Genomic DNA, 9,850 nt, shown 5'->3' with positions numbered 1-9,850 from the left:
TTTACCCCCAGTTTGGGAACCACTGCCCTAGGTGTCTGTGTCTTCTCTTTGACAGTGAATAGTGTGCCAGAGTAGCTGATCAAGTGGTTGTTAGGTAAAAGGACACAAGTGCAACTAATGTTCATTGCCACAATAAAATATCACATTAGTTTCACTTGTGTTCTTTTACCTAACATATTGTCGGTAATTTTACCAACATCATTACAAGTGGTGGTTGTAGTTTTCTGTGTGAAACAGGTGGTATTCAAGTAGTCCATTCTGCTGATATACTTGTGTGCAGAAATTAGTCCATGGAGGTCTCTTGATGTTTCACCTATATATATACACACACACACACACACACACACACACACACACACAGGAGCTATGACTCGACCCCTGCAACCACAAATAGGTGAGTACAAATAGGTGAGCACACACACACACACACACACACACAGCACGTGAAGTAGTGGAGGCAGGAACCATACATAGTTTTAAGAAGAGGTATGATAAAGCTCAGGAAGCAGAGAGAGAGAGGACGTAGTAGCGGTCAATGAAGAGGCGGGGCCAGGAGCTGAGTCTCTACCCCTGCAACCACAATTAGGTGAGTACATACACACACACACACGCACATATATATATATATATATATATATATATATATATATATATATATATATATATATATATATATATATATATATATATATATATATGCAAAACAACCACTCTGAAAGAATAGAGAAATTCCAAGCGCTTTCGTGACTACTCACATTATCAAGGAACTATGAAAGTAAAGCATCCAAGGAAGCTATACAGTGGACCCCCGCATAACGATGGCATCACATAGCGATTTTTCCGCATAACGATTACTTTTATCGCAAAATTTTTGCCGCGCATACCGATTAAAAACCCGCTTACCGATTTTCGTCCGAGACGCGTCCAATGTGCCCTCAGCCAGCCTCACATGTGCCGGCCGTCCCATTGTTTACCAGCCAGCCTCCACGGTAACATCCAAGCATACACTCGGAATATTTCGTATTATTACAGTATTTTCGGTGCTGTTTCTGGAAAATAAGTGACCATGGGCCCCAAGAAAGCTTCTAGTGCCAACCCTACACCTCAAAGGGTAAGAATTACTATAGAAATGAAGAAAGAGATAATTGATAAGTATGAAAGTGGAGTGCGTATAGCCGACCTAGTCAAGCTGTACAAGAAACCCCAATCAACCATCGCTACTATTGTGGGCACCAGAAAGACAATCAAGGAAGCTGTTCTTGCCAAAGGTTCAACTGTGTTTTCGAAACAAAGATCGCAAGTGATGGAAGATGTTGAGAGACTCTTATTGGTGTGGATAAATGAAAAACAGCTAGCAGGAGATAGCATCTCTCAAGCGATCATATGTGAAAAGGCTAGGAAGTTGCATGAGGATTTAATTAAAAAAATGCCTGCAACTAGTGATGATGTGAGTGAATTTAAGGCCAGCAAAGGTTGGTTTGAGAGATTTAAGAAGCGTAGTGGCATCCATAGTGTGATAAGGCATGGTGAGGCTGCCAGTTCGGACCACAAAGCGGCTGAAAAATATGTGCAGGAATTCAAGGAGTACATAGAAACTGAAGGACTGAAACCTGAACAAGTGTTTAATTGTGATGAAACAGGCCTGTTCTGGAAGAAAATGCCAAGCAGGACCTACATTACTCAGGAGGAAAAGGCACTCCCAGGACATAAGCCTATGAAAGACAGGCTTACTTTGTTGATGTGTGCCAATGCTACTGGTGATTGCAAAGTGAAGCCTTTATTAGTGTATCACTCTGAAACTCCCAGAGCGTTCAGGCAAAAGAATGTCCTCAAGGATAATTTGTGTGTGCTGTGGAGGGCAAACAGTAAGGCATGGGTCACTAGGGAATTTTTCTATAACTGGTTACACCATGCATTTGCCCCCAATGTGAAAAATTACCTAACTGAAAAGAAATTAGAACTTAAGTGCCTCCTGGTGTTAGACAATGCCCCTGGTCATCCTACAGACGTGGCAGAGCGACTTTATGGGGACATGAGCTTCATTAAGGTGAAGTTTTTGCCTCCTAATACCACTCCTCTCCTGCAGCCCATGGACCAGCAGGTTATTTCCAACTTCAAGAAACTGTACACAAAAGCTCTGTTTGAAAGGTGCTTTGTAATGACCTCAGAAACTCAACTGACTCTAAGAGAGTTTTGGAGAGATCACTTTAATATCCTCAATTGTGTAAACCTTATAGGTAAGGCTTGGGAGGAAGTGACTAAGAGGACCTTGAACTCTGCTTGGAAGAAACTGTGGCCAGAATGTGTAGACAAAAGGGATTTTGAAGGGTTTGAGGCTAACCCTGAGAATCCTGTGCCAGTTGAGGAATCCATTGTGGCATTGGGAAAGTCCTTGGGGTTGGAGGTTAGTGGGGAGGATGTGGAAGAGTTGGTGGAGGAGGACAATGAAGAACTAACCACTGATGAGCTGATAGATCAACTTCAAGAGCAAGAGGCCAGACCTGGGGAAACTGGTTCAGAGGAGGGGAGAGAGAAATTGAAGAAGTTGCCTACTACAAAGATAAAGGAAATCTGTGCTAAGTGGCTTGAAGTGCAAACCTTCATGGATGAAAATCACCCTCACACAGCTATTGCAAGCCGTGCTGGTGATTATTACACTGACAATGTTGTGAAACACTTTAGGCAAGTCATAAAGGAACGAGAGGTACAGGCCACTATGGACAGATATCTTGTGCGAAAGAAGTCCAGTGACTCTGAAGCTGGCCCTAGTGGCATTAAAAAAAGAAGGGAAGTAACCCCAGAAAAGGACTTACTACCTCAAGTCCTAATGGAAGGGGATTCCCCTTCTAAACAGTAAGAAGATAATGCTCTCCCCTCCTCCCATCCCATCAATCATCACCAGATCTTCAATAAAAGTAAGTGTCATTTAATTGTGCATGCCTTTTTCAGTTTGTGTGTATTAAAATTAACATTTCATGTGGTAAAAAAAATTTTTTTTCATACTTTTGGGCGTCTTGCACGGATTAATTTTATTTCCATTATTTCTTATGGGGAAAATTCATTCGCATAACGATTATTTCGCATAACAATTATCCCTCTTGCACGGATTAAAATCGTTAACCGGGGGTCCACTGTATAAGGGGTCTGGCCAGCACCTCACTATCAGATCCCACAATGGTTAAACACCTGACGCACGCCGACCCAACTTGGATAGGTCCTTTGCACAACTCACCCACAAACTATTCTACCCAAGAAAATTTAAAAATTATTATTTGTCCAGTGTATTAAATTCTTCCCAAATTCTATTAATTATAAATGGATCTAATTTATATAAACCAAAGGAAATATTCATATTATTGTCAAAACTGCTTTTTATGAAACAAAATTCAATTATATTCCTGTCGACCATGGACTTGCTTGATACTACTTTCTCAACTTTTTGAAAATCAATTGGATGGTTAAAATCTCTTACATGAATAAATAGAGCATTGGAATCTTGTCCAGTTCTAATGCTATATTTATGTTGTTTTAATCTTAGTTCGAGATTTTACCAGTTTGACCGTAATAAACTTTATCGCAAATTTTACAAGGAATCTTATAGACACATCCATCAGCATTTTGGGGGGAATTCTTTATCAAAAGTTTTTTTACTGTATCAAGATTTTTGAATACAACTTTAATATTAAAAGTCTTAAGAAGAGAAGGCATATCAACCAAGTTTTCATGGTAAGGGAGAACCAACATATTTTTAGTTGAATAAGGCTGGTTGTCCCTTTTTGGATTGTAAAAAGTATTTCTAGCAATTTTAAAAGATTTATCAATTACATTTCTTGGGTATTTTAAATCATTACCTATTTCATAAATTTTGGATATTTACTCATCTATGAACTCAGGACTGCAAATTCGTAAAGCTCTCAAAAACATTGATGAGAAAACAGACAGTTTGACTCTATCTTGATGCGAGGAATAATAGTGGACATAGGAACAGTTATTTGTAGGTTTTCTGTAAATTTTAAATTTGAATTCATTATTACTCTTAATAATTAAAACATCTAGAAAAGGCAATGAGTTATTTTCTTCAAACTCAACAGTAAAGTTTATAGAATGGGCTATGCTATTTAATTTTCCTAGGAAATGTCTTATGCCCAAGAATGTAGATATACACCATTTCCTTGGCAAATTAAATAGCTTAGCCCATTCTATAAACTTTACTGTTGAGTTTGAAGAAAATAACTCATTGCCTTTTCTAGATGTTTTAATTATTAAGAGTAATAATGAATTCAAATTTAAAATTTACAGAAAACCTACAAATAACTGTTCCTATGTCCACTATTATTCCTCGCATCAAGATAGAGTCAAACTGTCTGTTTTCTCATCAATGTTTTTGAGAGCTTTACGAATTTGTAGTCCTGAGTTCATAGATGAGGAAATATCCAAAATTTATGAAATAGGTAATGATTTAAAATACCCAAGAAATGTAATTGATAAATCTTTTAAAATTGCTAGAAATACTTTTTACAATCCAAAAAGGGACAACCAGCTTTATTCAAATAAAAATATGTTGGTTCTCCCTTACCATGAAAACTTGGTTGATATGCCTTCTCTTCTTAAGACTTTTAATATTAAAGTTGTATTCAAAAATCTTGATACAGTAAAAAAAACTTTTGATAAAGAATTCCCCCCAAAATGCTGATGGATGTGTCTATAAGATTCCTTGTAAAATTTGCGATAAAGTTTATTACGGTCAAACTGGTAAAAATCTCGAACTAAGATTAAACAACATAAATATAGCATTAGAACTGGACAAGATTCCAATGCTCTATTTATTCATGTAAGAGATTTTAACCATCCAATTGATTTTCAAAAAGTTGAGAAAGTAGCATCAAGCAAGTCCATGGTCGACAGGAATATAATTGAATCTTGTTTCATAAAAAGCAGTTTTGACAATAATATGAATATTTCCTTTGGTTTATATAAATTAGATCCATTTATAATTAATAGAATTTGGGAAGAATTTAATACACTGGACAAATAATAATTTTTAAATTTTCTTGGGTAGAATAGTTTGTGGGTGAGTTGTGCAAAGGACCTATCCAAGTTGGGTCGGCGTGCGTCAGGTGTTTAACCGTTGTGGGATCTGATAGTGAGGTGCTGGCCAGACCCCTTATATAGCTTCCTTGGATGCTTTACTTTCATAGTTCCTTGATAATGTGAGTAGTCATGAAAGCGCTTGGAATTTCTCTATTCTTTCAGAGTGGTTGTTTTGCATATTCTGAAATCACCTGTTTACTGTGATCTTATTGCATATATATATATATAGATATATATATATATATATATATATATATCTATATTTATATCTATATTTATATCTATATTTATTTATATATATATATATATATATATATATATATATATATATATATATATATATATATATATATATATATATATATATATATATATATATATATATATATTTATATATATATTTATTTATATATTTATTTATATATTTATATATTTATATATTTATTTATTTATATATTTATTTGTAGGTAGTAGGTTGGTAGACAGCAACCACCCAGGGAGGTACTACCGTCCTGCCAAGTGAGTGTAAAACGAAAGCCTGTGATTGTTTTACATGATGGTAGGATTGCTGATGTCTTTTGTCTGTCTCATAAATATGCAGGATTACAGGCATGTCTTGCTACTTCTACTTACACTTAGGTCACACTACACATACATGTACACATTTATTTATACACACTCATCTGAGTTTTCTTTGATTTTATCTTAATAGTTCTTGGTCTTATTAATTTTCCTTTTATATCCATGGGGAAGTGGAATAAGAATCTTTCCTCCGTAAGCCATGCGTGTTGTAAAAGTCAACTAAAATGCCGGGAACAATGGGCTAGTAACCCCTTTTCCTGTAAAGATTACTAAAAAGAATAAGAAGAAGAAAATTGTCAAAGTGGGAAGTCTGAATGTGCGTGGATGTTGTGCAGATGATAAGAAAGAGATGATTGTGGATGTTATGAATGAGAAGAAGCTGGATGTCCTGGCTTTAAGTGAAACAAAGCTGAAGGGGGTGGGAGAGTTTCAGTGGAGAGGAATAAATGGGATTAGGTCAGGGGTTTCAAATAGAGTTAGAGCTAAAGAAGGAGTAGCAATAATGTTGAAGGATAAGCTATGGCAGGAAAAGAGGGACTATAAATGTATTAATTCAAGGATTATGTGGAGTAAAATAAAGATTGGATGTGAAAAGTGGGTTATAATAAGCGTGTATGCACCTGGAGAAGAGAGAAGTGTAGAGGAGAGAGAGAGATTTTGGGAAATGTTGAGTGAATGCGTGGGGAGTTTTGAATCAAGTGTGAGAGTATTGGTGGTTGGGGATTTCAATGCTAAAGTGGGTAAAAATGTTATGGAAGGAGTAGTAGGTAAATTTGGGGTGCCAGGGGTAAATGTAAATGGGGAGCCTTTAATTGAGCTATGTGTAGAAAGAAATTTGGTAATAAGTAATACATATTTTATGAAAAAGAGGATAAATAAATATACAAGGTATGATGTAGCACGTAATGAAAGTAGTTTATTAGATTATGTATTGGTGGATAAAAGGTTGATGGGTAGGCTCCAGGATGTACATGTTTATAGAGGGGCAACTGATATATCGGATCATTATTTAGTTGTAGCTACAGTTAGAGTAAGAGGTAGATGGGAAAAGAGGAAGGTGGAAACAACAAGTAAGAGGGAGGTGAAAGTGTATAAACTAAGGGAGGAGGAAGTTCGGGTGAGATATAAGCGACTATTGGCAGAAAGGTGGGCTAGTGCAAAGATGAGTAGTGGGGGGGTTGAAGAGGGTTGGAATAGTTTTAAAAATGCAGTATTAGAATGTGGGGCAGAAGTTTGTGGTTATAGGAGGGTGGGGGCAGGAGGAAAGAGGAGTGATTGGTGGAATGATGAAGTAAAGGGTGTGATAAAAGAGAAAAAGGTAGCTTATGAGAGGTTTTTACAAAGCAGAAGTGTTATAAGAAGAGCAGAGTATATGGAGAGTAAAAGAAAGGTAAAGAGAGTGGTGAGAGAGTGCAAAAGGAGAGCAGATGATAGAGTGGGAGAGGCACTGTCAAGAAATTTTAATGAAAATAAGAAAAAATTTTGGAGTGAGTTAAACAAGTTAAGAAAGCCTAGGGAAAATATGGATTTGTCAGTTAAAAACAGAGTAGGGGAGTTAGTAGATGGGGAGATGGGGGTATTGGGTAGATGGCGAGAATATTTTGAGGAACTTTTAAATGTTAAGGAAGAAACAGACGCAGTAATTTCATGCACTGGTCAGGGAGGTATACCATCTTTTAGGAATGAAGAAGAGCAGAATGTAAGTGTGGGGGAGGTACGTGAGGCATTACGTAAAATGAAAGGGGGTAAAGCAGCTGGAACTGATGGGATCATGACAGAAATGTTAAAAGCAGGGGGGGATATAGTGTTGGAGTGGTTGGTACTTTTGTTTAATAAATGTATGAAAGAGGGGAAGGTACCTAGGGATTGGCAGAGAGCATGTATAGTCCCTTTATATAAAGGGAAAGGGGACAAAAGAGACTGTAAAAATTATAGAGGAATAAGCTTACTGAGTATACCAGGAAAAGTGTACGGTAGGGTTATAATTGAAAGAATTAGAGGTAAGACAGAATGTAGGATTGCGGACGAGCAAGGAGGTTTTAGAGTGGGTAGGGGATGTGTAGATCAGGTGTTTACATTGAAGCATATATGTGAACAGTATTTAGATAAAGATAGGGAAGTTTTTATTGCATTTATGGATTTAGAAAAGGCATATGATAGAGTGGATAGAGGAGCAATGTGGCAGATGTTGCAAGTATATGGAATAGGTGGTAAGTTATTAAATGCTGTAAAGAGTTTTTATGAGGATAGTGAGGCTCAGGTTAGGGTGTGTAGAAGAGAGGGAGAATACTTCCCGGTAAAAGTAGGTCTTAGACAGGGATGTGTAATGTCACCATGGTTGTTTAATATATTTATAGATGGGGTTGTTAAGGAAGTAAATGCTAGGGTGTTTGGGAGAGGGGTGGGATTAAATTATGGGGAATCAAATTCAAAATGGGAATTGACACAGTTACTTTTTGCTGATGATACTGTGCTTATGGGAGATTCTAAAGAAAAATTGCAAAGGTTAGTGGATGAGTTTGGGAATGTGTGTAAAGGTAGAAAGTTGAAAGTGAACATAGAAAAGAGTAAGGTGATGAGAGTGTCAAATGATTTAGATAAAGAAAAATTGGATATCAAATTGGGGAGGAGGAGTATGGAAGAAGTGAATGTTTTCAGATACTTGGGAGTTGACGTGTCGGCGGATGGATTTATGAAGGATGAGGTTAATCATAGAATTGATGAGGGAAAAAAGGTGAGTGGTGCGTTGAGGTATATGTGGAGTCAAAAAATGTTATCTATGGAGGCAAAGAAGGGAATGTATGAAAGTATAGTAGTACCAACACTCTTATATGGGTGTGAAGCTTGGGTGGTAAATGCAGCAGCGAGGAGACGGTTGGAGGCAGTGGAGATGTCCTGTTTAAGGGCAATGTGTGGTGTAAATATTATGCAGAAAATTCGGAGTGTGGAAATTAGGAGAAGGTGTGGAGTTAATAAAAGTATTAGTCAGAGGGCAGAAGAGGGGTTGTTGAGGTGGTTTGGTCATTTAGAGAGAATGGATCAAAGTAGAATGACATGGAAAGCATATAAATCTATAGGGGAAGGAAGGCGGGGTAGGGGTCGTCCTCGAAAGGGTTGGAGAGAGGGGGTAAAGGAGGTTTTGTGGGTAAGGGGCTTGGACTTCCAGCAAGCGTGCGTGAGCGTGTTAGATAGGAGTGAATGGAGACGAATGATACTTGGGACCTGACGATCTGTTGGAGTGTGAGCAGGGTAATATTTAGTGAAGGGATTCAGGGAAACCGGTTATTTTCATATAGTCGGACTTGAGTCCTGGAAATGGGAAGTACAATGCCTGCACTTTAAAGGAGGGGTTTGGGATATTGGCAGTTTGGAGGGATATGTTGTGTATCTTTATATGTGTATGCTTCTAGACTGTTGTATTCTGAGCACCTCTGCAAAAACAGTGATAATGTGCGAGTGTGGTGAAAGTGTTGAATGATGATGAAAGTATTTTCTTTTTGGGGATTTTCTTTCTTTTTTTTGGGTCACCCTGCCTCGGTGGGAGACGGCCGACTTGTTGAAAAAAAAAAAAAAAAAAAAAATATTTATTTATTTATTTATTTATTTATTTATTTATTTATTTGGTCACAGTTGTTGCAAGGAGAATGCTGGAGATTAGTTTAAGAAGAGAATTGTTTAGGAAGACTATAGTATTTTCTTTTGGTGGCATCTCTTCTGTGCGGGTTGAAAATGGTGTATGCACAGTGCCTGCAAACTCTGATGAAATGATGAGGATAGCAAAGTTTGGAAAGTTTGTTCAAGGAAAGAGCATTCTCCCTCGAGAAATTTGCTGCTGCAGATTCGGACAGCATGAAGAAAGAAGATTATGTTGATGCAACATTTTATTTGTTGGTTGGTGGGTTTGTGGTATACCTTCAAATGTAGCTTATTATCATATTTCCTCAATAGAACATAAAAAATGGAAAAGTACTATCAATTTTCTCTTTCAAGTGTGAATCTGATGGAGGGCTCAACCTAGTTGAGCTTATGCTCGAGTGCAGAGTGGATGAATCTAAGAGTTATAATTATTACGTCATAAATATAAGGTAGCCAGGTAACTGAGGAGGGGACGAGAGAAGAAATCCCTCAAAGGAGGTTCCTTGATGCTGGTGAAGGGCTCTTGTTCCCTGAATTGAGC

The sequence above is a fragment of the Cherax quadricarinatus genome, chromosome 38 (genome assembly GCF_038502225.1).
Source record: "Cherax quadricarinatus isolate ZL_2023a chromosome 38, ASM3850222v1, whole genome shotgun sequence".
NCBI lineage: Eukaryota > Metazoa > Arthropoda > Malacostraca > Decapoda > Parastacidae > Cherax > Cherax quadricarinatus.
The sequence above is the reverse complement of the archived record's forward strand: the minus strand, read 5'-3'. Positions refer to the sequence as shown.